This window comes from Stegostoma tigrinum, chromosome 13 (genome assembly GCF_030684315.1).
Source record: "Stegostoma tigrinum isolate sSteTig4 chromosome 13, sSteTig4.hap1, whole genome shotgun sequence".
Classification (NCBI taxonomy): Eukaryota; Metazoa; Chordata; class Chondrichthyes; order Orectolobiformes; family Stegostomatidae; genus Stegostoma; species Stegostoma tigrinum.
In genome coordinates, this window is record NC_081366.1 from 73,184,038 (window position 1) to 73,210,681 (window position 26,644).

Below are 26,644 nucleotides of genomic sequence, written 5' to 3' on the forward strand. Positions count from 1 at the left end.
CAAAGTACAGGGCTAATGGCAAGATTCTTAGCAGTGTAGATGAGCAGAGAGATCTCGGTGTCCATGTACACAGATCCTTGAAAGTTAACAGCCCTGTCAATCTGGGTGGCAAGAAGGCATACAGTGTTTTAGCTTTTATTAATAGAGGGATCGAGTTCCAGAACCAAGAGGTTATGGTGAAGCTGTACAAAACTCTGGTGCGGCCGCACTTGGAGTATTGCGTACAGTTCTGGTCACCGCATTATAAGAAGGATGTGGAAGCTTTGGAAAGGTTGCAGAGGAGATTTACTAGGATGTTGCCTGGTATGGAGGGAAGGTCTTACGAGGAAAGGCTGAGGGACTTGAGGCTGTTTTCATTAGAGAGAAGAAGGTTGAGAGGTGACTTAATTGAAACATATAAAATAATCAGAGGGTTAGATAGGGTGGATAGGGAGAGCCTTTTTCCTAGGATGGTGACGGCGAGCACGAGGGGGCATAGCTTTAAATTGAGGGGTGAAAGATATAGGACAGGTATCAGAGGTAGTTTCTTTACTCAGAGAGTAGTAAGGGAATGGAATGCTTTGCCTGCAACGGTAATAGATTCGCCAACTTTAGGTACATTTAAGTCCTCATTGGACAAGCATATGGACGTATATGGAAGAGTGTAGGTTAGATGGGCTTAAGATCGGTATGACAGGTCGGCACAACATCGAGGGCCGAAGGGCCTGTACTGTGCTGTAATGTTCTATATTCTATGTTCTATCCTAGGAGCAAAAAAGTTGACGTTTCGGGCCTAGACCCTTCATCAGCTTTTGTGCTCCTAAGATGCTGCTTGGCCTGCTGTGTTCATCCAGCTCGACAATTTGTTATCTCACATACTCCATGACTAGTTTTGTCCTGTTAAAGCATATAGTAAGGACTTCAATTATCTTTCTTATTGGGTCCGTGTACCAAGAACTATGGCGCTAAGGCACACAAATGGAACTAAGGTACAGACTAGCCATGATATGCAGGCTGGAAGAGCTGCCTGGCCTTCGGCATCTCCTCTATTCCTATCACAATAGAGGTAGGTCGTTTCTCATATCATCAAACGTGAATTGTAATACTTCTCTTGCTCAGCAGTTAATCACTTTTCAATAATAGCCAGATTCAATAGCGCAAATTGTTTAGTCATGCCAAAGCCTTCTGTACCTGTTTCTCTGGAGATGTGATTTCAAAAGGGAACTCCTTGACTCATCTGAATATAACAACATGCTTAGGAAGGTCTTACAATGGAATGGAAAGTCTAGGAGGTAACAATATTAAAATCGTCGCTTAAAAGGAAGACCTGGTGTGGGCAGAATGGTCAAAATGATTGGTCATTACAATACAGGGAGACGTGTAGCTGACACCTCACCCTGAAGAATCTGAAAGCTTCCTGCATAACATGCAAAAGTGAATGGATCTAACATGAGCCTTAACACTATCTAGCCTTGTAAGATCAGTCCAAATAAATTGTGAAACTATCTAGGCCCAAAACGTCAGCTTTCCTTCTCTTAAGTTGCTGCTTGGCCTGCTGTGTTCGTCCAGCTCCACTTCTTGTTATCTCAGACACTGAAACTCATTCAGTTGCCCCCTCATTATCTTGCTGAGAGTAGAATTGATATTAATCATTGTAATATTAGCTGGAGACCTTAATTTTTTTTCAAGGAATAGCCAAATCATCCAAAATATATAATCATTATGAGCAAGCAAATGAGTTATCTTTTTGATTTTATTTTGTTCAGTCGACTTCTCATGGCTGTCCAGAACTTGTGATTCCTATCTAGAATTTTCTTCAGCAAAATTATCTGATCTAATTCCTCTAACGTAAACACATTGTAAAAGATGATTAAACATTTTTCAACAGAAAGGGACTCTGACCTTCTCATCTTCCATTTGTTCCTCTTCCTGAGTGGGTAAGTAATCCGATACCTACAGATCTAAATAAACATTAACCATCTGGACTGTGAACACTCAAGCTCATTGAAAGGAACAATCTTGGAACAGTTTCTCACAATCCCTTCAGTCAGAAAAGTGGCAGAGATGTTTAATGAATTGGTGAACCTGCAGTTTACATATAATGAGACAGAAGAACCAACTATCACCAGTAGGTTAAAAACTGGGCTCCTAGCCTGGGATATGTCATCATCACAGATAATGTCATTTTGATTTGATATATTTCCGTTCCCTTCTGTAGGTTTCTGTTAATTGTCAGTTTGTACTTTTGTTCCGGTGCTCCATCAGGTTCTCTTTAGCCCAATTTTTATTTTAAAAGTGTTGAAAGGATGCTTTTCATATATAGGATGCCTCTGGCTAGGCCAGAATTTATTGCCCACGTCTAATTGCCCAGAGAGCATTTAAGAGTCAACTACATTGCTGTGGGGCTAGAGTCACGTGTCGGCCAGACCAGGTAAGGATGGCAGATTTCCTTCCCTAAACATTATCAGGGAAGCAGATGGCTTTTTTCCATGACAGTCAACTATTTTTTTTACACTGATTATTAGATTCTCAATTACAAATTCTTTATTGAATTCAAATTCCACCATCTTCCATGGTGGGATTTGAACTTGGGTCCTCGGAATGTTGTTACAGAGATATTAGGAACTGCTGATGCTGGAGAATCTGAGATAAAACAGTGTGAAGCTGGATCAGAGGAGCAGGAAAGCTTGACGTTTCGGGTCGGGGCCCTTTTCTGAAGAAGCTTGGCCTGCTGTGTTCATTCAACTATTTACCGTTTTACCGCAGAATGTTGGCTGAGTTTCTTGTTTAATAATTTTGTGATAATGCCCCTAGGCTGTTGTCTCACTGATATTGTTGTTGTGCAGTGGTGGGGTCACTATTAAGCTTTTAACTTTATTCCTTTAATTTGCTAGTGTATATTAAGATGGACTTTAACATTAACTATTGCCTTATTTCTCTATGTTTCTACTTAGTCTATGAAGATAATGCTAATTTTTTAAAAACTTTGTTTCTTTCACCACTCCGTACCTGAGATTTTTGCAGCTGGGTACCTTTGAATCCAAGATGGTGCCATGTTTGGTGACATTATCCACTTTTCACTATACTCCTTTACTCCTGTACTTAAGTACACATCACAATAAAATCTAAATCTAATCCCTACCTTCGAGCCAGAAGACTTGCTTGCTGCAGAATGTCAGTGCTGGTCGATTAAAAATATTTAGAAAAGATGATAACACTCTAGCTCAAACACAAGCCACTAATTCCATAGTCGTACAGATTCCTCCTCTTTCAGTATTGATTCTTTGCAGTGGTTTGTCTCCCGTGGGAGAATTCAATTTCTTGTTCAAGTGGTTCTCCTTCATGTTTGATCGTCAATGGCAGGATTGCAAATGACAACAATGATGAGTCAGAATACAGGAAGGAGATAGAATGCTTGTTGTCTTGGTGCAATGATAACAATCTCTCTTGCAATGTCAGCAAAACAAAAGAACTGATCATTGACTTAAGGATGAAAGGACGACAAGCTCCTATCTACATCAATGGAGCTGAGCTAGAGAGGGTAGACAGCCTCAAGTTGATAGGAGCGACGATAACCCAACAATCTGTCCTGGTCTTTCCACATAAATGCAACAGTCAAGAAGGCAAAACAGCGCCTGTTCTTCCCCAGGCAGTTTGGGAAATTCAACATGCCCATAAAGGACCCTCACCAACTTTTATAGATGCACCATAGAAAGCATTCTATCTGGGTGCATAACAGCCTAGTACAGCAACTGCTCTGCCCAGGACCGTAAGAAACTACAGAAGGCTGTGTGCATAGCCTAGATCATCACAGAAGCCAACCTCCCATCCATGGGCTCTATTTACACTTCTCGTTGCTGTGGAAAGTCTGCCAACAGCATTAAAGATGCCTACCACCCAGTAATACTCTATTTCAACCTCTATCAGGCAGAAGATAGAAAAGACTGAACAGACATACCAACAGGTTCCAGAACAGCTTCTTGCCTGCTGGGATTAGACTGCTGAATGGATCTTTCTAACTTCAAATCTGATGTTGATCTTGCCTTGCACACCGCCTGTGCAGCCATAATCATGCGCGCCTCGCTCTGTCTAAGCACCCTATCATCTGTATGCCCTTGGTTGCTATGATCTGCCTGTACTGCTTGCAAAGCAAAACTTTTCACTGTACTTTGGTTCATGCAATTATAATAAATCACATCAAATCAAACACCTAAACAATTGAGCAAATTGTGATTGAACACATAATTTTGAGGGGTAACATGAGGTAGTGGTAACACACCAATGTGGATAGAGGATGTTCTATCTGAAATGGAAAAAAGAACAGCTGGGATCTTTGAACTGTTAGGGCTTGACAAGAATCATTTTGAACACCTCAGATATTTTTCAATAAAACAAAGAACTGCAGATGCCAGAGATCTGAAACAAATATGGAAATTGCTGGAGAAACTCAGCAAGTATGGCAGCATCTGTGATCTGATATTCTTCAAGACTGACTAAATGACATCCCTCCAGTTGAAAGTCAGTTGTATATTTTTGAAAATATCACAGCGCTTAAAATAGTAATAAGCTAAAGAGTTTAAATTGAGTGCCCAACTCTAGGTTTGAGAGTCTGAGGAGATTAAATAATTCTCAGAAATATGTTCAGCCCACTCCCATCAATCCTCACGCCCCCAGAATGATTAAAACATACTTATTAAAGTTGTTGAAACCATGTTGTACTGACTGATTTATTAAGTACCTTCACTGTAAGGTTTGAAAAAAAACACGAAACTATTCAGTCATTTGCTGATTAATTTGTGTTTCTTTATTCAATGCACTTTAGGGATTTTAATCACGCACTTGGGTATACATAGCTTGAGTATTTCTGCCTCTGGTGATGGGTTTTGTTTTAAAAAGCAAACTCCCTGCCCAATTCCCATAGATTCGTATAAAATTAATGCTGCACTACTCTTTCAATTCAATTGATAAGATGCCAAAGTAGAAAAAAATCTAAATGGAAATGTAGAAGTGATAATAGGAACTGCAGATGCCGGAGAATCCAAGATAATAAAATGTGAGGCTGGATGAACACAACAGGCCCAGCAGCATCTCAGGAGCACAAAAGCTGACGTTTCGGGCCTAGACCCTTCATCAGGAAATGTGTAGTTCTTTTCTTAAGAAGTGTCAACAAATATAAACTATTCCACAGTTTATACAGACTGGCTCACTGCAGGCTACAGACAATGTGTTGATTGATTATTTCAGCTTGTAGAATAGCAGCATTAACCACACTAATGTTACATTTGAATGACTGGCAACAGCTCAAGGAGAGACCTCGCCACCACTTTCTCAAGTTCAATTCCTGATGGGCAATAAATGTTTGTGTATTCAGTGATGTTCACATCTCTTGAATGAACTAATCCAAAACCTAAACATAAAAGATTAGCCAAGTTTTTTTTCCTGTCAAGAATGAAAACTTTATTTCTGATCCTGATCAGACAAAAAAAAATACGCGTTGCTAAAAGTTAGTAGGATTCGGCCCAAAGTGTCATTTTCATCACAGTTCGTGGAAGGTTTCTTTCTGAAAAGTCTAGCAGGATTTTGCATGCAATTCACCAAACTCGCCTCATTAACTACAGTGTCACTCGTGTCCAAAGCTGGTCCATTTTTTCACTCATTACAGCCATTTGAATATGCTTGCTGTTGACAGGATATAGCAGTATTTCTGAAGCTGGTACTAGCAAGGAACGCGAACAACGCACCTGGCCGACAAACCAACGCTTCTAATGGCACAGAAGTGGTATGGCTGGACAATTCCTTACACGTTCAACTGCACATTCATACTACAAGCACCAGGTTACACAGCGTTAAACACATACCCTCTTACAGGAACAGAGTGCTGGGGAAACTCACCAGGATTGGCAGCCTCTGTAGAGAGAAAGCAAAACAGTTGACTCTCTGCTCGAACTGAAGACGGTTGAGAAAGCTTGGTATTTATGCTGATACGGGAAAAAAAAATGGAAGGGAGATTTATTTTCTCTCTCTGTCTCTGAGCCCTAGCTCCACATACTTTATTCACACCCCCAACTACCCTGTCATCAGTATAAATACCACCCTTTCCCAGCTATCTTCAGCTCTGATGAACGGTCACTAGAATCAAAAAGTTAACAAGTGTTCCATCACTACAGATACGACTAGACTTGCTGTGTTACTGCAGCACTTTCTGTTTTTGGTTCAGATTACCAGCATTCACAGTTTTAGTGTTCTCTCTTACAATCTTTCTAAATCATTGGTATTCATTCCTCAATGTTACTGGGGAAGTGATGGCCTGGTAGTATTATTGCTGAACTGTCAAACCAGTGACCCAGACAACATTCTGGGGATCCAGGCTCAAATTTGCCACTGCAGATGGTGGAATCATCTGAGATCAAGAGCTTAATGATGACCGTGAATCCATTGTTGATTGTTGGTAAAACCCATCTGGTCCATTAATGTCCTTTAGGGAAGGAAACTGCCATTCTTACCTGGTCTGGCCTACGTGTGACTCCAGACCCACAGCAATGTGTTTGACTTTTATCTGCCCTCTGGGCAATTAGGGATGGGCAATAAATGCTGCATGGTCAGCGATGTCCTCATCCCATGAAAGAATAAAGAAAAAAAAATACACTAGCTGAGCATCTTATCAGTGTTCAGTGTGGTATCATGATTGCCAGGGAATAAACAATTTATTTTTGAGGCAAGCAGATATCACATAAACAGACCCTGAACAGTTGGCATGTCAAACATCAATAATTTGTTTGTCAAATGAGTGATCTCTGCACCCGCTACTGAATCTGGGTATCAATTAAGTCCTGTCTGGCTTGTTATGCCTAATGTTGCTGCACACCATGATACACAACGTGAGTTTTCTTCCATTCATTTTCCTCCTCACAAAACTGCCTCCTCTCTCCCAGCCTGACAACCGCCATCATATCTTTTCTATAGCAAAAGCATGCCGCAATTTTGTGGCACACCCCAACCAGGGAGGGGTTGGATTGCCAGGCCTCCCTCCGAGGTGGCTCCAAGCAGAGGAACCACGTTATGCCATGGCCCCCTTTGAAGAATGAGTTGCATTGTATCTGCACTCCCCTTAGTCAGGAAGTTATATCATGGGGACAGCAGGCTTGGTTACAATGGAGATAGTAGGATCTGCAGATGCTGGAGAATCTGAGATAACAAGGTGTAGAGCAGGCCAAGCAGCATCAGAGGAGCAGGGAAGCTGACGTTTCAGGTCTGGATCCTTCTTCTGACCCAAAACATCAGCTTTCCCACTCTTCTGATGCTGCCTGGCCCACTGTGTTCGTCCAGCTCAACACCTTGTTATCTGTGGTTACAACGGGAAGCCAATTACCTATGGTCTTCTGAAGATAATGTGTGCATGGCCTATCGCACCCTGAAATGGGCAAAACTAGCCAAACCCAACTTCTTGAGCTGTTGCATTGGTCTTGTCAAGGGGAGTGGCTCCTGTGGCTGTGTCTATTGGTCACGCTTATAGTGAGCCTGTGTGGGGTGCAGAAGAGACAGTAAAACTCCTTTACAATGTGAACAGACAGCATTTATCACATGTATGAAAGACTGTCTCACATGCTCTGCCCTACCGTGGGACACAGGAGTTTCAGACAAGGAGTACTTTGACGTGTGCGTATTCTGGAATAAGTCATCAATCACATTGTACGGAGATAGGAGAATGTAACTGTTACATGAGTACTGAACATTTCTCCTCCCAGTGAGAGATGACTTTGTTGCAACATACACAACTTTTAGGGGACTTGACAGTGTAGATATAGAAAGTTTGTTTCCCCCTGTATGAGAGAGTTTAGGATCAGAGGACAGAATCACACAATAAGGTGTGGCAATAATATTTAAAATCGTGAATCTGGAATTATTTACAGCAGAGAGCCAGCAAGGCTGGGCTATTGAGGAATATTAAAGGTTGAGATAGACAGATTTGTCATTATTAAGGGTGTCAAAAGTTCTAGGGAAGATGCAAGGCACCGTCCTGGATGGAGTCCCTGGCTGTGCACTCAGATCCTTCGCAGACTCTCTGGCGGGAGTATTTGCAGATATCTTTAGCTCTCATTATTATGATGTGAAGCCCCCACTTGATTCAAGAAGACAAATATCATTCCAACGCCACAGAAAAACCAGGCAATGTGCCTTAATGATTACTGCCCAGTGGCTCTGACATCCATCAGTATGCAGTGCTTTGAGAGGTTAGTAAAGCACACATCAACTCCAGCCTCCTAGCCTGCCTCAATCCGCTAAAATGAACCTACAGTCACTATAGGGCCCCAGCAGATGCCATCTCCCTGACCTTACACTCATCCCTGGAACATTTAGATGACAAGGACACTAACATGAGACTCCTTTTGATTGAATTTAGCTCCATCTTCAACATTATCCTTCCAACCTCCAAGACCTAGGACCATGCTCTACTACTGCATCCTTGGCTTCCTGACTTGTGGACTGCAATCAGTAAGAATAGGTGACATCACCTCCTCCCCAGTAATCCTCAACACCAGTGCCCTGTAAGGCTGAGTACTCAGTCCCTTACTATACTCCTGATAGACTCACCGCTGTGTGGCCAAATTCAGCTCCAATACGATTTACAAATTTGCTGTTGTAGTGCATTGGAACTCAAATAATGGCAAGGCCGAGAACAAGAAGGAAATGGACAGTTTTGTGGCATGGTGTGACAGCAACCTTTCCCCAATGTTAGCAAAATGAAGGAGCTTGTCATTGGCTTCAGGAGACAGAATGGAGGACATGCCCCTGTCTGCATCAATGGTGCTGAGGTGATCTAAAGCTTTAAGTTCCCAGGAGTAAATATCATCAACAATCTACCCTGGCCCATCCATGTCCACACCATAGTCAAGAAAGCATACACCAACACTTCTAATTCCTCAGAAAGCAAAGGAAATTCAGCATGTCCACGAAGACTCTTAACAATTTTTATAGGTGCACCATAGAAAGGATCGCATCTGGATAGGATCGCAGCTTACTACGCAAACTGCTCTACTCAAGATTGTAATAAATTAAAGACAGTTGTTGAAACAGCCCAGTACATCGCCAACCTTTCTCCGATTGACTTTGTCTACACTTCCTGCTGCCAACATGATCAAAGATCCCTCTCAGTGATAATGGGAACTGCAGATGCTGGAGAATCCAAGAATACAAAGTGTGGAGCTGGATGAACACAGCAGGCCAAGCAGCATCTCAGGAGCACAAAAGCTGACGTTTCGGGCCTAGACCCTTCATCAGAGAGGGGGATGGGGAGAGGGAACTGGAATAAATAGGGAGAGAGGGGGAGGCGAACCGAAGATGGAGAGAAAACACGATAGGTGGAGAGGAGAGTATAGGTGGGGAGGGGATAGGTCAGTCCAGGGAAGATGGACAGGTCAAGGAGGCGGGATGAGGTGGTAGGTAGGAAATGGAGATGCGGCTTGAGGTGGGAGGAAGGGATGGTTGAGAGGAAGAACAGGTTAGGGAAGCAGAGACAGGCTGGGCTGGTTTTGGCATGCAGTGGGGGGAGGGGATGAGCTGGGCTGGTTTTGGGATGCAGTAGTGGGAGGGGAGATTTTGAAGCTTGTGAAGTCGTCATTGATACCATTGGGCTGCAGGATTCCCAAGCGGAATATGAGTTGCTGTTCCTGCAACCTGCGGGTGGCATCATTGTGGCACTGCAGGCGGCCCATGATGGACATGTTGTCTGAGGAATGGGAGGGCGAGTTGAAATGGTTCACGACTGGGAGGTGCAGTTGTTTGTTGCGAACTGAGCAGAGATGTTCTGCAAAGCAGTCCCCAAGCCTCCACTTGGTTTCCCCAATGTAGAGGAAGCCACACCGGGTACAATGGATACAATATACCACATTGGCAGAGGTGCAGGTGAACATCTGCTTGATATGGAAAGTCATCTTAGGGCCTGGGATGGGGGGTGAAGGAGGTGGTGTGGGGGCAAATGTAGCACTTCCTGCGGTTGCAGGGGAAGGTGCCGGGTGTGGTGGTGTCGGAGGGGAGTGTGGAACGGACAAGGGAGTCGTGGGGATGGAATTTTTCCTTCTTGTTTTCCTCTCCATCTTCAGTCCACCTCCCCCTCTCTCCCTATTTATTCCAGTTCCCTCTCCCCATCCCCCTCTCTGATGAAGGGTCTAGGCCAGAAACGTCAGCTTTTGTGCTCCCGAGATGTTGCTTGGCCTGCTGTGTTCATCCAGCTCCACACTTTGTTATCCAAGATCTCTCTCACCCTGGTTATACTCTTTTCCATTAGGCAGAAGATACAAAAGTTTGACAACACGCATCATTGGATTTAAGAACAGCTTCTTCCCTACTGTTGCCAGACTTCTGAAAAAACCTCTCCTGGACAGCATGGTGAATCAGTGGTGAACACTGCTGCCTCACAGTGCCAGGAACCCGGGTTCAATTGCACCCTTGGGTGACCTTCTGTGTAGAATTTGTATGTTCTCCCTGTATCTGTTTGGATTTTGTCCAGGTGATCTGGTTTCCTCCCACAGTCCAAAGATGTGCTGGTTGGATGGATTGGCTGTGTTAAATTGCCCATAGTCCCAGGGATGTGCAGGCTAAGCAAGTTAGCCATGGGAAAAGCAGGGTTACAGGGACAGGGTAGGGGTCTGGGCTGGATGCTCCTTGGCAGACCCGTGGGGAGTCAATGGTCTGAATGGCCTGCTTCCACAATGCAGGGATTCTATTACATTAGATTTGATATTTTGCAGTATCTTCTCTGTAGCTGTAACACGATATTCTGCATTCTGTTCTAATACCCTGATATACTTCTGGAAGGCATGGTTTGTCTGGTTAGCATACAAAACAATACTTTTCACTGTATCTCAGTACATATGACAACAATAAATAAAATCAAGGGTTAAAAGATCAGCAATGATCTTATGGAATGGCAGGGCAGCCAGGACGGGCTAAATGGCCGACTTCTACTCTGGCATTTTGTGGTCCTGGGTGAACATGTTAGCTGCCAAGAGGACATTTCTGGGCAAAAGGAATCAAGATGTTTGGGACACAATTTAAATTGATGTCTACTTTTCTATTGTAATTTAAGGTTGTTTTTTAAATTATTCAGACTATTATCTGTACACTGGTAGGGAGGCAATGGTCTAATGGTATTATCATTGAACTTTTAATCCAGAGACCCAGGTAATGCTCTGGGGACCTGGGTTTGAATCCCACCAGGGCAGATGGTTGAATGCAAATTCAATAAACATCTGGAACTTAGAGTTTCATGATGACCATGAATCCATTATCAATGGTTGGGGAAAAGCCCATCTGGTTCACCAATGTTATTTGGGGAAGGAAACCGCCATCGTTATCTGGTTTGGCCTACATGTGACTCCCTGATCTACAGGAATGTGTTGGTGCTTAATTGCCCTCTGGGCAATAAATGCTCTCATCCCACGAATGAATGAATTGCACAGTTATTAAGCTGCCATGTCTCAAAGTCAAGGATGAATTCTCCTCAGTCAATTAAGGTAGGCAGCTTTCAGGGAAGGGGATATGGCAGAGTAACTCAGGGGTAATCTCCTTCAAAATAAGTCCAGGGCATCAGGTATGTCTGTTGGTCACTTACAGTGTCTGATTTGAAAGGACCATCCCCCGAAAGCAGCATGGAAACAGTGATGCGGCTGACTCAAAACTGCTCTGTGGGCAAGTAGGGGTGCACAATGAATGTTTATAATAAAAATTTCTGCACAATAAACAGAAGAGAGCCAGACTACTGACCGCACCCTACTTGCAGGTCAAATCACATTCAGTAAAAGGAGCTTCCAAATATGTGCAGTGGTCCATTCCTTGGGCATTTAATCTTTAACATTTTCAATTGACAGACCCAGGTTCTGTGAGACATATCTATAGCAGAGGTAGCTGTAAGCTGCCTTGGTTTAAAACACTTGGGAGCCAAATCAGGATTTCATTACTGAGTTAAACAATTGCCTTAAATCACACTGATGTGCATTGAGAACCATTTCACATTGTGATAAATGGAGCTCTATAACTGTGGAGACCCCACGTATTTCTGCTAAAGTTTCAGTTCAGTATCCAGCAGTCAGCTCTTTATTGTTGTCAATATAAAACCTAGCTTTTGCATAGCAACTGCAAACTGAGGTGCGATTGTATGGCTCGATGTGTCCACTGCTGAAACAGATTGAACAAACTCAGTTCCAGGATCTGAGTCGCAAATGTCAGCAACCAGTATGAATCAATTTGAATTCCATGCAGCTTTAGCATGGATCAGATGTGATCGGATTCCTCTTCGGTTTCGACTGACAACTCACATCTGCCTTGGAGCAGGATGTCGCAGAGATGTTGTGGCATCTGAGATGCATTACAGTCTGGTTTCCACTATGTGACAAAGAACATTGTGAAGGTTATATTACTATTCACGTTGTGCATTTATTCTGTCACAGACTGACAGACTTTCAAATATACACTCTGATAAGAACCTTTTTCAACACTTGGTATTACTGTGTGATGGCCCATGTGCTTGTCTCTTGCGAGATTGGGCAGATGCGCAGGGGACAGAAAGAAGAGGAAATATTATTGGAAGTCTAGGGTGTAGGTCACAATTCCAGTTAGAGTCACATTTCCCAATAACACTTGTCCCATTGCAGTTTTAACTCACGCACTGCGGTACATTGTGAGATCATCCACCCTCTCAGTCACAGTGAATAAACGCTATGAGGTATTTTGAAGTATGTGTGCTGCCCGTGTTCAGTTGTGAAACTGAACCCAAGAGCATGGAAGGAGCCCGTATTGGTGAGCTGGGCTAAAGAAGAATGGAATACGTCGACAAAAGAGGAAGAACAGGTATAGTCAGTGGGAACTCCTGAAATAAGTATTTGCTGCTGCTTTCCATTTCTTTAGTGTTGCAATGTCTACATTTCAGAATTCTATTAAATTAACTTGCAGTGACAGAGATCAAGGGAGTTCGGTATTGAATAAGTTAAGATACTTGGCTACACGCCTCTATGGTTTCATTGGGCATATTACCCTACCTTTTTTTAATGTGGAAATGACTTCATATCTTCACTGCTCAGCCCATGTAAAATCTGCATTATATTTCCTTAGACACTTGATAAATACAGATGTGGAGCTGGCTGCTACCCAGTGGCCTATATTAACCAATGCCTCATGACCAGGTGGGTCAGGATAACATTCAAATGGCTTAGCTGTCCTTGAGAACATTGAGATTTTGCCTCCAAATGGCTGTGTTTTAATATTTTCAGACCCATATTCACATATGGCAAGCTAACTCATCCATGAGGTGGGCAGTGCAAAAAAATTTGAAAAATCTTTCTGACGGATGTGATTCCACAGAAAATGATTAGTCTAATAACTGGAATGGCTTTACTTTGGAAGGATTTACAAGGATGTTGCCAGAGTTTGGGTTTTGAAATGTAAGGAGAAGCTGCATAGGCTGGGATTACTTCCTCTGGAGCATTGGAGGCTGAGGGGTGACCCGAAAGAGGTTTATAAAATCATGAAAGGCATGGATAAGGTGAACATCCAAGATCTTTACCCTGGGGTGAGGGAGTCCAAAACTAGAGGGGCATAGACTTTAGGTGAGCAGGGAAACATTTAAAAGGGACAACTTTTCAAGCAGGGTGTATGTATGGAATGAGCTGCCAGAGGACGTGGTGGAGGCTGGTACAATTACAACATTTAAAAGGCATCTGGATGGGTATATGAATAGGAAGGGTTTGGAGGGATATGGGCCAAATGCTGGTAAATGGGACCAGATTAATTTAGGATATCTGGTTGGTATGGATGAGTTGGACAAAAGGGTCTATTTCCATACTGTACAGCTCTATGACTCTATAATATTGAAGAGATGACGAGTGAGATTGTTGCAGAGATGGAAATTCTTTAGTAGATTTCTCTCAGTGAGAGCATAAAATGTTTCCAGGGCAACTGATGATAGGCCTACATTGGTAGTGGAGGGAGAAGGGTTGAGTTCTCAGACATGATCCATAACCTTAAGATTACCTCACTCATTCTGACTACATACATGTTCTGCTGGCCTTTGCTAAAGGCCCAAGAGCAGGAGGATAAGACCAACCTCTACTGGGAATGTGACCCTCACTTGCTTTTGCTAACAATGTACCACTTTCTAAGCTGGAAGCCAGAAGACAAGTAGATGTATTTATGGCTGAGGGAAGGGCTAGAACATCTTGTTTCAATGTTAATTGTTTGATTTCTTCTCCTGAAGTTAATTAAAAACTATACTTTCTGTACCTTAACTCACTTTAGACCCTTTCTCCCATTATCTTAAAGTTCACTGACCTACACTGGCCATCAATGCCTCAAATTATTACTTGTTCACCAATAAAGGTTGTAAAGAAGGCATATGGAATGCTCTCCTTCATTGGTAGAGATATAAAATACAGAAGTAGGGATAGATGATTACACTGTATAAGACACAACTGGAGTTTTGTCTGCAGTTCTGGTCACCACACTGTAGCAAGGATGTAATTGCTCCGGAGAGAGTGTTGAGAACATTTACTGGAATGTTGCTGGAAGTTGGAGAATTATAAGTACAATGAGGAAAGATAGAGTTGTTTTCCTTGGAACAGAGAAGGCTGAGGGACAATGTGATTGAGAGAGGAAGGGATAGAATAGGCAGGAGGGACCTGTTTCCCTTGACAGAGAGTTCAAACACCAGGGGTCATGGATTTAAGCTAAGTGGCAGTAGAATTAGAGGGGATGGGAGAATTTTTTTAATGCACAGGAGCGTGGGCGTCTGGAATTAGCTGCATGAGTTGTTGCTGGATACTGTAAGGAGTATCTGGATCTGCACTTGAAGTGCAGTAAGTTGCAAGGCTATGCTTTGTGTGCAGGAAGATGGGATTAGAAAGGGTACCTGAGCATCTTTGGGTCAGCATGGACAAGATAGTTCAAATGACTCCCTTTGGCCCTGTTTAATTTCTATGGTTCTATGCTTGTTCAATCTCTTCCATAGAGTCACCCCTCCTTCTCTTTGTAATCATCCAAGAGCTCTACCTTCTATACCTGGGCTCATGTAATTCCTGGATGCCGTTCACTGCACTATTAACTAGCTAGTGTCACAAAACTCATTGTAACTGTGTCGCAGTAGCCTGGGGTACCAGTGTTAATGGAAAAGTGACACAGACAATAAGAAGGTGCATTTATGGAGAGCATTGAACATAGTAAAATATCGCAAGGGTCTCAAATAAGTTGACATCTATAAAATTATTTTTTAACACCAAATCATAGATGATAACAACCAAACAGTAGGCCAAATGATTGATCAAAGAACAATGTTTTAAAGGACCATCTTGAAAGAACAAACTGATAGAAAGAGACAGGGATATGGAAAGCTTCAGCAAAGGTACTCCAGAGACAGGGGCTTGGACAATTTAAGTACACTGAAACCAATGGTAAAGCAATTAAAATTGGGAATGTGCAAGAGGTCAGATTTGAAGAGGTCCAGAGATCTCAAAGGCTTTAGGGCTGGAGAGAATGACAGAAATTGGGCAGAGCATGACCTTTTTTTGAATTCATTCATGGGATAAGGACATTGCTGATGCAGAGTTGAGAGTCAGCCTCAGTTGTGGACTTGGAGTCACATGTAGTCCAGGCCATGTGTGCATTGCTGTTTCCTTCCCTAAAGGACGCTCGTGGGTTTTTCCCAATAATCAGTAATAAACTCATGGTCATCATTAGAATCTTAATTGGTTTTTATTGAATTTAAATTCCACCATCTACCATGGCAGATTCGAACCTGGGTTTGTCGATTAACTGCCCAGCGCTAATATTGCTAGGAGATAGCTCCCATATGGAGGGATTTGAAAGGAAGGATTAGGGCTTTAAGGCTGATGGATTGTCAGATGGGAAGCCAGTACTGGCGAGTAATGCAGAGATAGATCGCTTAACCCCTTTGAACCAAGTTCACCCTGACCTTCTGAAGAGTATCACCCCATGCCACCCACACAGTCCCCCATCTTAACCCTGTAACCCCACACATCCCACGGCTAATCCACCTGGCCTGCGCATCCCTCGATACAAGGGGAAATTTAGCACAGCCAATCCACCTGACCTGCACATCTTTTGGCTGTGGGAGGAAACCAGAGCACCCAGAGGGTGCTCATGCAGACCCAGGGAGAATGCCTAAACACGGCACAGTCACCCGAGTGTGGAATTGAACCCAGGTCCCTGGTTTCTGCAAGACAGCAGTGCTAACCGCTGAGCCACTGTGCTGCCCTCAGGTTGAGTAAATGAGGTTCTGAGTGAGTCAAGATATGGGCAGCAAAGTTTTAGCTGAGCACAGGTTTTTGGAAAGCAGGACACCAGTTAGTCAGCTAACACCAGCATCAGCAATGGGAAATGGCTCTTATGTTGGTAACACGAGCATCGAGATAAACATCTCACATTTCTGTCACCAGCAATAAACATAAAACTTTATGACAGAGTTTTGGATATGATCTCAGATTTCTTTTACATATGCAGGATTTTAACGAACTGAGCATTCTGCAGCAGTGAACTTATTGTGTGCTTATCTCTCTCTCTCTCTCTCTCTCTTTCTTCCTCCTTAAATATTTAGCTTCAATTTGGGAAAATGATAAAGTAAAGCGAAAGACAGGGCACTGGGAACTGTGCATGGATCAATGTGTCTTACAACATGGGATTATCATTCTCCCTGTCTAGGTCCTGCATTTGGACGCTGGTCTCAGGGTACAAATTACACTTTGTCCCAAAGTCTGGCTCTGTAAATGACCTCTTGAATACATGCTTGCACATAGTAGAGACTTTGTTTTTAGTCATTTCAGTGTCTGGGGCAGGATAGGAAATGATTAAATTGACCGCACCTGGTCAATAAGCTGGATTTCCCATGACACAATGCAATAAGATTTGATCCTCTAGTTCCTGTTTAACGTTCACCAGGAAAAACACTGTGCGGTGAGTTCAAGTCCGGCCCAACAATAATATTTAAATATGGAAACACAGGGAACCCAAGTTGAACCCACTTAAATTATCATTGCCGCAGGGTTGCACATTTTCATGAACAAAGAGGAGGGATTATCCAAGGTTGGAAAGGAAACATCTGCAGGGGAAAAGTAAATACAGGTCTGTCACAGGGACTGTGCGTATCATCTTAGTGTAATGCCTAATAATATGGCTCTGTGCATAGTGCCACCTTGACAGAAATAAAGGTAATAAAAAGCAGAAATGCAGGAAATAACAAATTAAAATAGAAAATGTTAGCATTGAACGGAGGCAAATATGTGCAGGAAAAGCTGCAGGAAGGAAGCTATTGGGGTTAACATTTGAGAATGATGCTTCACTTGAGTCTGCGAGAATCAGAATGTGAAGTCTTCAACTGATGAATGAGCAGAGCTCTGAAAGCTTGTGATTTTGAATAAACCTGTTGGACTATATGGGGTTGTGACTTCTCACATTATTATAAGCTGAGAGCCATCATCAGTTATCATAAGTGCAAAACATTTGCATGCATTCTACATTACTTTTTAAAATGCATTCAATTCAAAACAATACTTAGTTATAAAAATACACATATATAAATGTCTTAGTTATAAAAAGGAGGAAGGATTAGGCAATTGCAACAATAAGAAAGAATTTGACTTCCTCTTTGGATTTTAATTGCTTGTCCCACTCCAATTTCTTTTTCTGTCATTTTAATACCACAGGAGACTCCGTAGTGCAAATATGCAAACAATTTAGAACAGGGAGCGTCTGTTAAACAGAGAACAGAATAACTACTGTTATTGCAGGAGCCAGATTAACCTGGCCTCAATTAGCTTCAAACCAGGAGCTGGCAAAGTCAGGAGATTGCTTTCTGGAAAATTAATGTGCAGGCTTGCTGCCACCATGTGGCACTTGGTAGATTTTACACAGCTCAGACATCAAGGTACCTTGAAGTTGTTAAAGGGACACACTAAAACATCAGCATGAAGATATTACCCACAACAAGACACATCAGTGAGGGCTAGGTTTGACAAATTGTGTTGAAGTTGAATGAGTGTCATCAGAGGGAAGAAAATGGAATGGTCAGTAAATGAGAAACTTATGTTAATGGTTGGTGTCATTCCATGGGCAAATTCCGTTAGAAAAGGTTATACTGCACACCAAATTTAGGTCTGCAGCACTATCCCTTCCCAACTTGCCTTAATATGACCTAATATTCCTCTTTCGCTCAGACATTTGTCAAGCTTCTCATTAGCACCATTGAAAGGTTTCAGCACAGAAAGAGGCCATTGGGCCCATTGTGGATGCGCTGGCTGAATATGCTAGCTCACCCTTTCTAATCCAAGGCCTATACCTGTGGCAGGTTCCAACGTCAGACAGCCATTAACCATTCCACTAGGGGAACCAGGTCCATGAAATCATACTGAAGGTGCGGGATGCCCAAGGGCGTGAGCTTTGAGCATCAACCTGGTTAACAGAATAAGCTTTTCGACGAAATGGAATAGCACAAGAAAAGGCATGTAGACTGGGCAATGGGTAAGCAAGTCACAGATAGTTCATTGGGGACGGCACGGTGGCTCAGTGGTTAGCACTGCAGCCTCACAGCGCCAGGGACCCGGGTTTGATTCCAGCCCCGGGCGACTGTCTGTGCGGAGTTTGCACATTCTCCCCGTGTCTGCGTGGGTTTCCTCAGGGTGCTCTGGTTTCCTCCCACAGTCCGAAGATGTGCAGGCTCGGTGGATTGGCCATGCTAAATTGCCCATAGTGCTCAGGGATATTTAGGTTAGGTGGGTTAGACAGTGTGAAATGCAGGGGGTGGGCGGGGAACAGGTCTGGGCAGGATGCTCTTTGGAGGGGTGGAGTTAACTTGTTGAGCCGAATGGCCTGTTTTCACACTGTGGGGATTCTATGCAAACATTTGACGAAGGCTGTTACACAAGCTGCGAGTGTTCTCCTCAGAGCTTCTGAGTTGTTGCAGAATAATGGAGGTTCAGCTTGAGGGCTGATATCTTTTCACCTGTAATTGTGGCTCCATCTTTCAGATGGGACTCATTCATGGACAGAAATAAAAGTATTTAATTCGACTAATTTTCAAGACGATGATAACAAAATGAGACTAGACCAGAGAAAATAACAAGAACAGATGGGGCTAGCCCAAATTACACCACAGAATACAAAACAGGTTAAAAACAATTCAATAATAGAATGTTTTCTTCAAATTGAATAATTGCACAATTTATATCAAAAATATTACTGTAAGATTCTGTCCTCCTTTAGGAACCGCAGATTTACTGGGCACACTTCACAGGCTCTCAGAAATGTTAGGGCACAGAAGACAGGCCGTTCAGCCCCCTAAGCCTGCATTGGCTCGTTAGATGAGCAGCATTATTTTGTACCAATCTCTTGCTTTAGCCCCAGACCCGTGCAGATTTTTATTATTCAAATAATCAATTAACTGAAGCTGACACACTCAATCGTTTCTGGTAAGACTTAGCTTTCTATGCACAAATTGATGCACATCAGTCAAGTCTCATCTTTGCAAGAATATTGTCTCACTCTGTTCACAGATATATGAAAGGTGGGTTTGAAAAATTAATCCTTTCTACCTAGTTATGTACAATCATAGAGTCACAGAGAGATACAGCACCAAAACAGAATGTTTGATCCAACTAGTCCATGCCAACCAGATAGCCTAACTAAATCTTGTCCCATTTGGCCCATATCCCTCTAACCCCTTCCTAATCACGTACCCATCCAGATTATATTGAAGGGCGGCACAGTGTCTCAGTGGTTAGCACTGTTGCCTCACAGTGCCAGGGACCCGGGTTTGATTCCAGCCTTGGGCGACTGTCAGTGCGGAGTTTGCACATTCTCCCTGTGTCTGCGTGGGTTTCCTCCGACAGTCCAAAGACGTGCAGGCTAGGTGGATCAGCCATGCTAAATTGCCTGTAGTGTTCAGGGGTGTGTGGGCTATGGGGGGCAGGGGGGGGGGGAAATGGGTCTGCTTTGAGAGGTGGTGTGGACTTGCTGGGCCAAAGTGCCTGTCCCCACACCGTTGGGCATCTAATCTAATCGAGATAAATGTTGTCATTGTACTAGCCTCCACCACTTCCTCTGGCAGTTCGTTCCATACACACACACCACCCTCTGCATGAAAATGTTGCCCTGAAGGTCCTCTTAAACCTTTTCCCTTTCACATATACATGGCCTGTTGGGGAATTTTAAGCAATACCTTAAATATTTTTAAAAATTTGTTCCCGGATGTGTATATTGTAGGCAATACCAACATTTAAATGGGTGCTTGCTGGAGCCATTCCAGAGCATAGGCAAGTGTCAGCCTCTGTGTGGATCTGAATTCACATGTTGGCCAGGCTAGGTAAGGATGACAGATCTCGTTTCATAACAATAGCATGATGATCAACTTAACCACCTTTCTGTTCTTTATTAATTAACCTAAATCCACCAGTTACTGTGGTAAAATTTGAACTTACAACTCCAGTCTAAATTACTAGCACAGTGACATTACCACTCCACCATCGCATCCCCTAACAGCTAAAACCAACAGGAAATATTACTACAGCACAATTCTCTGGTAGCTTCTGCATATTCCGAACAAACCAACAAAAGAGTCAATCAGTTCTGACGAAGGGTCACCAAAACATTAGCTCTGTTTTTTTTTCTTCACAGATGCTGCCAGACCTGCTGAGCTTTTCCAGCAACTTCTGTTTTTGCTGCTGTTTTACAGCATCTGCCGTTCTTTCGGTTTTTAAAAGAGTTAATCATCCTTGCTTTACAGCCAGCATTTTCTAAATGATATCAGTCTGTATTTATCCAGTCAGTATTTCAACAACCAAAAAGCAAGTTGGAAAAATCATTACTCTGTCGAATATTTACCTTGGAGGTGCAATCTGCAATGTGTTTTTTTTCCTGACTGAAGTCATGTGTATACAATTCAAAGACCCATCTCTGGAGGTTTTCCGATCACAAGGATGTCTGCTCCACGATGAGAGCCAATTAACTTAAAGTGCCAGGCCTTCACATTCATTCCTAAACAGCCAGCTAAAAACCACAGTCAGAACGTTAACTTACTTTTCATGGGTGCACTTTGGTATCAGAGTTTCAGAGATGTAGCAAAGAGGGATTTGTAACACATGACGCAGCCCAGATGCAACCCATGGGATCAGTTAATAGGCAGCGTAATTTATATAATTTAAACCATGTGCCAGCAATGCCCCCCCCCCCCAGACAATGAACACAGTATGATGCTTCTCACGAAGTACTTAAAATAATTTTACTGGGACTTGGTTGTGGGGGTACGGGATATTGGGTGGTTCTGAATGAGTAGTGAAGTGATACTACTGCAATTACATATCGTTATTCCCCGAAATTCCCCTCCTGAAGGTATTGACTGCATTTTTTTGTCGCCTGCACACCAGCAGCCTTCCACTCCCTCAGCTAATTGGTGTGTGTCGACAGACTGTTGAACGGAGTTCAGAGGGGAATTGCAATGGAGCTGTCTGCCTGCCCATCCGTTCTCTCACGTAGATTGTCTCTCTTATGCACACACAAACAAATTCTCGCACCGAGCGCTCTCTGAAAGGTCGGAATAGTAGCAAGGGCAGGACAGCGGTTTTATCTTGATGTTCAGGAATGATCTTGAAGTCCTGGCACTTTGAGCTAATTGGCCATTTGATATTTGCAACCTCAAGGTAGGGAAATTGAGGCACACAATGACTGAATTTAAAAATTGCTATAGCTTCTCTTAAAGCGACACCACCTTTGTTACTTTGAATTATATAGAATCTTCAGCAGATGGATTCAGACCAGAGGATCCATGTTTCTGATTTAGAAGTTTCGGCAACATTTACTGGTGTTTACTTCCAATTCTCCCACATTACATCAAGTAATCCGACCAGCTATTTCTTCTGATCCTTTGTCCCTCACCTATTACTGGAGGGAAAGAGAGGGAATAAATTCTATTTTATAGATATCTCATCTCACCCTCAAGATATCCAAAAGTGCTTTTTACATTATTCACCAGGATGTGAGCACTGCTGACGATTATATCTCAGCCATCGTTATTTTTAAGATGGTGTGGTCACCTGGTTTTTCACCCACGGGTGTACAGAAGATAACCTGCAGTGTGCTGTTAGGTAAAATGTTACAGAATTTTTAGACGTTAAAATTTTAGTTTAGAAGTGCAATTGCTGCTGTTAAGTTGACAAATGTAGTAGCCACTGTTCTAAACACTGTAAAGCCCATATATACCAATGAAATGCATGCCCAGTTAACCTGTATTTGGCAGGCAGAATGGTGGCTCAGTGGTTAGCACAGCTGCCTCACAGCAGCAGGGACATAGGCTCCATTCCATCCTCTGGCCTGTTTCCATACTGTAGGAAGCTCATGAAAAGGAGGTTACTCAGAACATAGAGAACTCTGAGCTATTGTTTGATGGGTGTGCTGGCTGGGAGACCAGACCGACTACTATGTCCAAGATTCATCACTAATGTGTGACAATGCAAAATCTGACTGGCATATTGTCCTTGTGTCCTGCATGTTATTAAAGACCTAACAGTTTAAACAACGTGGAGGTGCCAGTGTTGGACTCGGGTGGACAAAGTCGGAAGTCATATGGCAACAGGTTATAGACAATAGGCATACTTGAAACCACAAACTTTGGAGCTCTGTTCCTTCAGCAGGTGAAGCAGAGGGAAGTGCCCAGGCACAGAATTTATATGCAGAGAGGTAATGGCAAGATAATTCCAAGTAATTAAGAGATTCAAAAGCTAAGTACTAATAGTGTGAGTAGAGTCTTAACAGGCTGAATAACAAGTGCCTTGATTAGTTCATAGATCATCCCTGCACTTGCTGCTTAACTGTTAATACTTTACGCACCTCATTTGACACTCGATCACCTGCAAAGACTTGATATTCTGATTTTGTCATCCCAGTCCAACACCGACACCTCCACATCTCCGCTTTATAGGTTGATTGAAATTCTTTTCTCCTTGTTCTTCTTGATTGTAGCTGGCTCCTAACATTCATTGGGAGAGTCCTTTTGTTTAGCTTGCCGGTTTCTAGCGCTCAAAGCGATAGACTCTTTTACCTAAAATGCAAAGATGACTAATGGATGGTTGTTTGATCTCAGCCTTCAAAGCACAGTCACTCTTGAACCCAACCCAGTACTTACAAGTACCTCAGCCAACTGGCTCACAGGAGCTCCTCAGCTTACTTGCACACCTTCTTCCATCAGCTCCCATTTGTCACAGTAAAACTGGCTTTCAACCCTTGTTCTCATATAGAAAGGAGAAGACATACAATATCTCTTGTTCTGACCACTGGAATTTCCCCCACAATATTCATAGTTAGAGATAACACATCAGTTTGTAATGCATTTTCTCCCTTTTAAGTCAATCCTTTTTGAGGTTCCTTGGCATCTTGTCAGGTGAATCATCCCACGCTCTCTCTCATTCCCTTCAAATAGCCACAGAATTTACATCCACAGGCATCCTTGAGTCATTAGTCTTTTTAAGAAAAAAAAATATTGTAAATAAAGTTCAATATGTCCCTAAGTACATCGTAATTCCTCTGTTATAAGAAACAATATACAAGATATGAGCATGGATGAGTGGGAGCAATAAAAGACAAAAGCAAAGTCTTGATTGGGCCAAAAACAGCAGAGATTTAGCGATAGAAAGATAGGTTTTCCAGGATCAACTGGAAAGAAAATGGAATAGGAAAAGAAACAAGTTATTTGTCTGGAGCAGGCAAGTTGTAGACTGGGAGAGAGAAAACATAATTAGCAAAGGAAACAACACAAGAGGCAAGAATTAATTGCAAGGACCTTTCATCTCACTCACTTCTTGTCCAAAACTCATTAAGTGTCAAACTTTACCATGCTCTGATCAAAGGCTATAACCTTGAAATGTGAACTTTATTTCCCTCTATTCAGTTGCTATCTGAGATGTTGTGTTTCTCTCCCCAAGCATTTGCAATATTTTGCTTTTACTCCAATCATTTCATGGCTACTGTTACTGAGAACAACTATTTTATTACATATTTGTTTAATTAACTGAATGCAAATTCCATGGCTACCATGGAATTTGAACAGATATACCTGAATATAACCACTACTCAGTTGTAACTCTAAACAAATCTAAGAAAGAGTAGATTTCAAAATGCACTTCATCAATAAGCTGATTTGCAGTGAATCATGATCATTAGGTTTCATTAAGATAACAGGTTTATATTTTTAAAAAGTGCCATGGGTAGATTTAGGTGGCAAGCATTTGCATGAGCATCAGAATCTAGAGTAAGCAATTTTTATTAAGGAAGTGCAGGATCCTAGAATCATACAGTATAAAAGATATCCTTCCGCCCATTGACTCTGTACAAACAAACTTAAACGACTGCCTACACTAGTCCCAATTTCCCACAACAGAAATTATCTGCTATATTTCCTGATGCTTCTTAAAATAATACTTAATAAACAATAGCAGGAGTAGACCATTTGGCTCACCAAGTCTGGTACCATATTCAATGTGTTCAATGCTGATCTTCCACCTCAACTCTACTTTGCAGCCTGTTCCCTCTCTCCCTTGATAGTTAAGACAGTAAACATTTACCTCTATTAGTCCTAAATGTATTCAATGCTGGAGAATTCACAACCTTTTGGGTTAGAGCATTCCAAAGATTCATGACCTTCTGAGCGAGGGAATTTCTCCAGTTGGTCATAGAGTCATACAGTTTTGGAGAAAATTTGTAGCCTGGCTTGTGGATGAGTTTGTAGACATGCTCTCCAAGCCCTGGTGTGTTTGGTTGCAAATGTTTTGTCACCCTGCCAGGTAAAATTGTCAGTGTGCCTCCAATGAAGTGTCGGTGTTCTGTCTTGGATGTTATTTATATGCCTCGGTTTTCTGGGGTGGATGGTATTACTTCTAGTTCTCTTTATCAATGGTTTGTACTTGGGGCCCAATTCGATGTGTTTGTTGAGAGTTCCGATCGGAATATCAGGCCTCCAGGAATTCCCTGGCATGCCTCTCCATGGCTCATGCAGTTATGGATATGGTTTCCCAGTTGAATTTGTGTCCCTCATTATCTGTATGTAGTGACAGGAGTGAGAATTGGTCATGTCTCTTGGTGGCTAGTTAGTGTTCATGTATCCATATCGTCAATTTCCTTGCGGTTTGGCCTATGTAGTGTTTCTCACAGTCCTTGCATGGTATTTTGTATATTACTCAGTGTTGCTGGTTTTGGGTGTGGCATCCTTTACACTCATCAGTAGCTGTCGTAGGATGGCTGTCAGTTTGTGGGCTACCCTGATACCTAGGGATCTGGGTAGTCTCGTGGTCATCTCTGAAATGCCCCTGATGTACGGCAGAGTGATTAGTGAGTCTGGTCGTGTTGTGTTTTCCTGTTGTGGCCTGTCTCAGAGGTAATGGCGGATTGTTCTAGAAGAAACCCACTGACACATAAACAACATCCTTACCGGGATAAAATTCGTGAAAGAAGAAGAGAACAACAACTCACTACCCTTCCTGGACGCAATAGCAAAAAAAAAATGGAGAACTCCAGACTGGCGTATATGGAAAGACCACACATATGGAACAGATTATACTAACAACCATCCCAATGCCGACAAACAAAGATGCATCAGAACACTATTTAAACGAGCTACAACTCATTGTAGCAACCCGGAACTACATAGAGTAGAACAGGAGCGCCTATACTGAGTCTTCAAAAGGAATGAATACCCAAAAAACACAAAATCCACCATTACCTCCAAGACAGACCACAACAGGAAGACACAACACAACCCAACTCACTAATCATCCTACAGTACAACAAGAACATTTCAGAGACGACCACAAGAATACACAGACTCCCAGGTATCAGGGTAGCTCATAAACTGACAACTACCCCATGATGGCTACTGATGAGAGTAAAGGAGCCCATACCTAAAACCAGTAACACTGGGTATTGTACAAAATACCATGCAAGAACTGTGAGAAACACTACATAGGCCAAACTGGAAGAAAATTGGCAATACAGATACATGAACACCAACTAGCCACTGAGAGACATGATCAATTCTCACTGGTCTCAATACACGCAGACAATTCGGCTGGGACAAAACATCGATAATTTCACAACCAGATACACATTGGGGAATTCCTGGAGGCCTGGTATTCTAACTGGAACTCCGTCAACAAACACATTGAATTAGACCCTGTGTACAAATCAGAGAAACAAAACCAGAAGTAATACCATCCAGCCCAGCACACCAAGGCGTATAAATAACAAACGGGACAGAACACCAACGCTTCACCGGAGGCACGTTGGCGGCGTTAACTAGCAGGGTGACAAAACATTTGCAACCAAACCCAGCGGCTCGGTGAGCACATTTCTAAGGAAGGGTCTGGGCCCGAAACGTCAGCTTTCCTGCTCCTGTGATGTTGCTTTGGCCTGCTGTGTTCATCCAGCTCTACACCCTGTTATCGCATAGTAATTTGTCCCCTAGTTTTTAAATCCCTCATCCTAGAGAAAAGATATCTGCTATTCACCTTAACTGTAAGCCTCATTATTTTAGGAACCTCTCCTAAGTGATCAAACCTTTGTGTTCAGTAAATGCTTCAGAACAAGGACCAGTGCTTGGACCCCAGCTGTGCATAATATATAAAAA

General features: G+C 42.6%; 1 long non-coding RNA gene across 1 annotated transcript in view; it reads right to left on the bottom strand.

The window, feature by feature from the left end:
• The window catches only part of LOC132210479 (uncharacterized), a 32,285-nt gene extending 11,233 nt beyond the window's left edge, over positions 1-21,052 (bottom strand). The window contains exon 1 of the long non-coding RNA XR_009446625.1: positions 20,857-21,052. This is a non-coding gene — a long non-coding RNA (uncharacterized LOC132210479). The remainder of the gene's footprint in view (positions 1-20,856) is intronic.
• Between the last annotated feature and the right edge of the window lie 5,592 nt (positions 21,053-26,644).